The sequence below is a fragment of the Pteropus alecto genome, unplaced genomic scaffold (assembly GCF_000325575.1).
Source record: "Pteropus alecto unplaced genomic scaffold, ASM32557v1 scaffold25, whole genome shotgun sequence".
Taxonomy (NCBI): domain Eukaryota; kingdom Metazoa; phylum Chordata; class Mammalia; order Chiroptera; family Pteropodidae; genus Pteropus; species Pteropus alecto.
This window is the reverse complement of record NW_006441955.1, coordinates 4,684,142-4,690,792: the sequence shown is the minus strand read 5'-3', so window position 1 is coordinate 4,690,792 and position 6,651 is coordinate 4,684,142. Positions and strand designations below refer to the sequence as shown.

The 6,651-nt window shown below is 38.0% G+C and overlaps 1 protein-coding gene across 2 annotated transcripts in view; it reads left to right on the top strand.

Moving 5' to 3' along the window:
• LOC102881310 (thioredoxin domain-containing protein 12) overlaps positions 1 to 6,651 on the top strand; it is a 25,839-nt gene that overhangs the window by 1,912 nt on the left and 17,276 nt on the right. The gene's annotated exons all lie outside the window — the stretch shown is intronic.

Sequence of the window (6,651 nt, the reverse complement as noted above, 5' to 3'; positions counted from 1 at the left end):
CCCCCACCCCCCACACCTTACCTCTTCCCTGAATGGCTAGGTTACTGCCTCCTCCTCGCCCTGGGGGGAACAGCACCTGCATTTCAGGAAGGAGTGACTGGTGTGTAAGGAAAGTCTAGATGAGAGTAGGTCTGATGTTAGTGGGGGTCACCAACAATTTTCCTTCCTGTAGTTCAGTCAGTGTATCTGAAGAAACTGGGTTTTTTTGTTTGTTTGTTTTTTGAGGACTGAGTGGACAGTGGTTAGGAATAGAGGATAGGAGATGTGACTCTCACCCCCCACCATCCCATTACCTACATCTTCATTCGAACTCAGGGTTTATGTAGTAGCGTGGATTTCTTTCCCCTCCATTTGTGTGTGTATGTGTGTGCATGTACACACGCACTGACCTTACTGTATGGAATGACTGCTGCAATCCTGCTGTTTTAAATTCTGTTTTCTCTTATCCTCCCTATTTGTATATTTATTGGCGGGTGATGAGATTGGGCGGACATTCAGTGTGCCTGAATACAGTCACTCCTTCATTCAGTAAATAATTTTTGACCACCTATCATATTCCGGGCACTAGGGATATAGAGGTGAAGAGGAGAGACAAGGTTCCTCACGAGTTTCTATTCAAGTCAGAGAGACAGAGAGTAGATACATGAACAATTAATAAGACAATGTCAGTTAGGGATAAATGCTAGAAAGAAAATGAAAATGGGATGGAGCAGAAAGGCAGGAAAGGATAAGGAAGCTGTCATTACTTGAGCTAGGAAGGTCAGGAAATGCTTCTCTGAGGTGATACGTGGGTTTCCATCTCAGTGATAAAACTGCATGGTGAATTTTACTGGGCCAGAATTTTTAAATATTGACAGATTAAAAACAAATTACTGTATATTTAACATATAATTGTAAATACCAAATAAGACAGAAGAGTATAGTGTTAGGAGAGTGGGTTTAGATCTGAGTTTTAAGTTATTCTGCCACTAACCAGCTAAGAGGCCTAGGGCAAGTTGCTTAACTTCTCAAAGCTTAGTGCCTCATCTACAAAAATGGGCATAGTAACTACCTCAGACATCAACAAATAGTTTACTCTGTTATAGTTACTGTGTAGGTGTAGGCAGTACCTTGGAGTCATGTATTCAGTATCTTTATTCTTTGTTAGACATTAAGCTCTATGTGGTTATTCTTATTACCGTTGCTGCATAATAAACCACCCCAAAAGTTAGTGGCATAAACAAAATTATTTTATAATGCACATGGTTCTGTGGGTCAGGAATTCAAAGAAGGCACAGTGGGAAAGTTGTATTACTGCTTCCATGATGTTTGGGGCTTCAGCTGAACTGGTTATTTCTCCATGTGGTCTGTCTTCATGGGCTAGTATGGGCTTCCTCACAAAAAGAGCTGGATTCCAAGAGTGAGCGCACTAAAAAGACATGGTGGAAATGCATAGCATTTTTATCATCTAGCATTACAAGTCACATAGCACCACTTCCTCCAAACTCTGTGTGGGCATGTTCAAGGAGAAGGGACATTAACTGCTGCCCTGCTGCTCCCAATGCAAGAATGTTATGTCACTTTGTAAGAAGAGCTTGTGGAATGGGAGGTATTATTGCAACCATCTTTGAGAAGTATAGTCTGCCCCAGGAAGCCAGGACCATTGTTGTCTTATTCATGCTTATTTGTTGAAAGAATGGTACACATGATCATTGTGATCCCTGCCATTTTTTAGCTTATAGTCTGAAGACTGTAAGACAAGTAAGCAGACAATTACATGACACTGTGATATGTACTGTGAGCAGGGAAACCAGGTCACTAGGAGCACATATAACAGCAACTTGAGGCAGGTGACTGTGCTGTGATGATTAAATGAAAAAAAAAAAAAAAAAGGTACTTAATATTGTGTTACGAATTTAGAAAGTATTAGTTAATGTTTATTATTATGTCCTCCCAAAGAATAATTGTTCCTGAAAGGAATTAATATTTTAAAATTTCATTTTTTATATCTTGTGGGTATGGATTCTTGGGAAATAGATTATAGACCACCCACTGCACCTCCCAAAAAAGTTCTACCTAGAGCAGTGGTCCTTGAAAATCTTGATGAGTAAGATTTCTTTCCAGATGTGTAAGTAGCTTTGGCTTTTTCCAGAAAATGGCCTTGTGGTTTGCAGAGAGGAGAGACTGAATGACTCTCCCATTTTCATTAAGAAGTACAGTTGTGTGGTGTGAGCACTGGATAGGAATCAGGAGGCCTGGATTTTAGTCCTGGTCAGACCATGCAGCCAGCTGTGATCTTCCCTGGAGCCCATTTATTAAGTGAGAGATTAAACTAGAAATTATTCCTAAGAGTTCTTCCAGCTCTAACATTCTAGAATTCTAAAATAATTTTGTTATTCTCCATGTGCTAAAAATTTGGAATATATTACCTATGGGAAGAAGTATAATGACTAACTTTTACTGTATATTTTGTATATTCCAGGCATTGTTCTGTGCATTTTTCACATATTGGCTGGTTTAATCCTCATAATAACCTGAGATAGATAATAATATTATCATCCTCATTTCACAGATAATGTAAAATAGGGCACAGGAGTCACACAGCTAGTAAGTGGGCTAGCTGGGCCACAAATCCCAGAGCCAGTGCTCTTAACCAATAAGTATACCACTCCTGCCTCTGAGTGCAGAAACTCCTTTGAAGACTTTAAAGGAGAAAAGAGAAAGCTGTCAGTGGAGGCGATTCATGTGTTCTCCTGCCTGAAACAGAAATGGATGATTGTCAAGTCTCCGGAATAAAAATTTGGCACTGGCACATGGAATGTTTACCTTCCACACCATGTATGTCCTATTCACATTCACAACAACCCTATGGAATAGATATTTTTGTTAGCTATATTTTGCATTTGTGAAAACAGTAAGTGGCTAAACTAGGATTCCAACCCAGGTGTTAAATTAAAACTCTTCCTCAAAGTCTGACTGCAGACAGATTTTTTTAACTACTATGTTATTCTACCTCTCAGGTACAGTGTTCCCGTTTTAGAGGCTTGGCCGCTAGCTCTGACACTTGACCTTTTCTTTTGTAAGCTGGGAGGAGAGTGGATAATACTTTTCTGATGTCTTTAGTTTACACTCATGACTTACTCTTAGGGCAGCTAGGTAAGTGTTGGGTATGAGAAAAGCAGGTTAATTAGAAATCAGGAGACCTAAATTCTGGTTGTGGCTTCCTTTGTAGCCTTGGGTAGGCTCTGCCCTTTTGTAGGCCTTTGTAATATGAGAGAACTGGACTAATTGATCTCTAGGTTTGTGCTGTCCAATATGTAGCACTAGCCACATGTCACTCTTAAATTTTAAATTCATTAAAATTAAATACAATTAAAAATTTAGCTCCTCAGTTATAGTACATTTCAAGTACTCAATAGCCACCTATGGCTTGTGGTTACCATTTTGAATAGTGCAGATATGGAACATGTCCATTATTGCAGAGAATTCTGTTGAACAGCACTGCCTGCAGAGGGGCTCTCAGTAATAACCTCTTGTGACTCTAAGTTTTGTCAGCTAGCTTCTGAGTAGCCCAGTTGATGGAGAAATTTTATTTTATCTGATATTACTCTAGCTTCCCTGACTTTCTCTTGGCTGATATTTGCCTGGTATATATTTTTCAATCATTTTATTTTTGACTTATAAATCCTTCTGTTTTAGGTGCTCTTGTAAACATGTAGTTTGTTGTTGTTGTTGTTAACTAAAATCCGACCATTTCTGTCTTAAATCTAACTGGCAAGTTTAGTCCACTTATGTTTGTGGTGATTATCGACAGAGCTGGTCTTATTTATTTCATCCGGTTTCCATTGCTACTGTTTTTCCTATGTTTTTTTCTCTTTTTGTGCCCTCCCTTTGAGGGTTGAGTATTTACTTATCTTATTTTGTTTTATCTCCTTTATTGGTTTGGAAGTTGGCACCTAGTTCTTTTAGTGGTTACTCTCAAAGTTTTACTTGAATACCTAACAAAATCTAACGTTAATATTTTAACCTCTCAATGGTAAGAGGGCCCTAGAACATTTTAACTTCAGTCACTTACTCTTTACCTATAGCAGTTGTTGTCCAGTATTTTAGTTGTCTTTTTTTTTTTAACTCTTCAAATTGAGCATTAAGATTTTTTATACAGATAGTATTTAGGTTTATCTACATGTTGACCAGTTAATTTGCTCACTGTTCCTTGTATCTAAGCTTCATTCTGGAATCCCTTCCTGAAATGTGCCCTTTATCCTTTTAGTTTCTCTGGTTCTTCTCTCTTAGGGGACCATTTCATATTTCCTCTTACTTCTTCAAACCTCCAGTACTTATAACACAATCTTTGTTTTCAGCTGGTGACCATGCTTCTTATTTAACAGAAGACAAAGAATCAGAAGAGGCCTTTCAAAAATTGTCACTATACACTTACCTTATAGCACCAGTATCCACATATTCTTCCTTTTCTGTCCTGGATAAACTACCTATGCTCCTAGAAAAGGCTAATCCCTTCACTTGAGTGCTAAATTCCATTTTCTTTTGTCTACTCAAGATATTTTTTACTCCTTTCTTGTCCAGTATCATCAGTTTTTCTATCATTATTATATCATTTCTGTCAGCTTTCAACATCCTCTACTTTCCTCCATATTAAATTAAAACTCTTCCTCAATTCTCAGCTCTCCCTAACAATGGCCCCTTGTATAGCAAAATTCTTTGAAAGAGTTGTATGTACTAGTTCTCTAATTCTTCTCATGGGCTATCTTGATCTTGCTCTAATCATGCTTTCATCCTTACTCCTCTGTTGAAACTGGTCTTGTTATGGTCAGCATTGTTCTCCATTTGCTAATTCCAGTGGTCATTTCTGATTTCACAGAAATATTGGAGTCAGTTGATCCTCCTTCCTTCTTGAAGCATCTTGGAACACTTGGATTCTAGGACTCCATGCACTGCTGGTTTTCTGCTGATCTCACTGGCAGTTCCTTCTCATGGCCTTGGCTGATTCTTTATCAACCCTTACCGCGGAATGTTACAGGGCTCTTGGACTCCCTCTCTATTGGTACTCACTCTCTCAGTGATCTTATTAAGTCTTAGCCTTTAAGTAATATCCATATGCTGATAACTGTCCTTTGAATTCCAGGCTTAGATATTCAGTTGCTTATTTAACATCTCTATTGGATGCCCAGTAAGCATCTCAAAATGAACATATTCAAATCCATACTCTTAATGTTTCTTTCCAAAAGTCACTCTACCTGTTCTCTGTTAATGGCAACATCATTCTTCCAGTTGCCCAGGCCAGAAACCTTAGAGTTGTCCTTAACTTCTCTCACCTTATATCTGTAGCAAAATCCTTTTGATTTTGCCTTCAAAATATATCCAGAATTCAAAAGCTGGTCCAAACCACCTTCATTGTTTGCCTGGATTATTGCAATTACCACTTTACTAGTCTCTTTTGCTTTTGCTTTTCTCTCCTGTATTAGTTTGCTAGGGCTGCAAAGTACCACAAACTGCGTGGCTTAAACAAGAGAAATTTATAGTCTCAAGTTCCAAAGGCTAGAAGTCCGAAATCAAGGTATTGAAAGAATTGGTTCCTTTTGAAGGCTGAGAGAAGGATCTATGACAAACCTCTCTCCTTGTCGATGGCTGTGTTTTTCCTGTGCACATATCTATTCCCACATTTCCCCTTTTTATATAGAGACCAGTCATGTTGAGTTTGAGCCCATCCTGATGACGTTATTTTCACTCAATTACCTCTGTAAAGACCCTATTACTAAGTAAGATCACAGTCTGAGATATTGAGAGTCAGGACTCCAATACTTCTTTCTTCGAAGGAGTTAGTTCAACCCATAACAACCCCTGTAGTCTGTTTTCTGTACAGAAGCCAGAGCAATCCTGTTAAAACAAATCACATATTATAATAAAAGCCAGAGTCGTTACAGTGGCCTACCAGGCCCTGAATCGTTTGCTCCTTCCCTTGCCTCTTTGTTTTTACCTCCTTCTACTTTGAAGGGCAGCATTGTGTAGTGCTTAAAAACAAGAATTCTGGACCCACCTCTGAAGCTCACTAGCTATCTGAACTTGGGAAAGTTACTTAAACTTTATGCCTTAGTATTATAATCTGTAAAATGGGATGAATAAGAGTACCTGCCTCTGAGGATATTATGAGGATCAGTATTTTCAAAGTACATAGAGTAGTGCCTGGCATATTAATAGCAAATACTTGTAGGAATTCTCCAGTCCTAAGCTCTTTAATGTATTCATTTATTTAATCCTCATAGCAACCCTATGAGGTAGCTACTATTGTTATCTTCATTAACAGCTGAGGAAACTTGAGGTTAAGTAACTTGGCCAAAGTCACAGAGCTAGTAAGCTGCAGAACTAAGATTCATGCCCAGGCAGTCTAGGTCTAGAGTCCATGCTCATAACCACTACACAATATTGCTCAATAAATATTTATTTATTTATTGAAATAATGAGTGATGTATACCTGATAACAAGAAAATATCTCAATCTAATAATGTGTATTTTACCCTTATTCTTTTATTTTTAAATTAAATTAAATTTAATTTTTTAAAGTTTATTGGGGTAACATTGGTTAATACAATCATATAATTTTCGGGTGTGCATTATACTTTGACATCTATATATTCTATTGTGTGATTACCACCC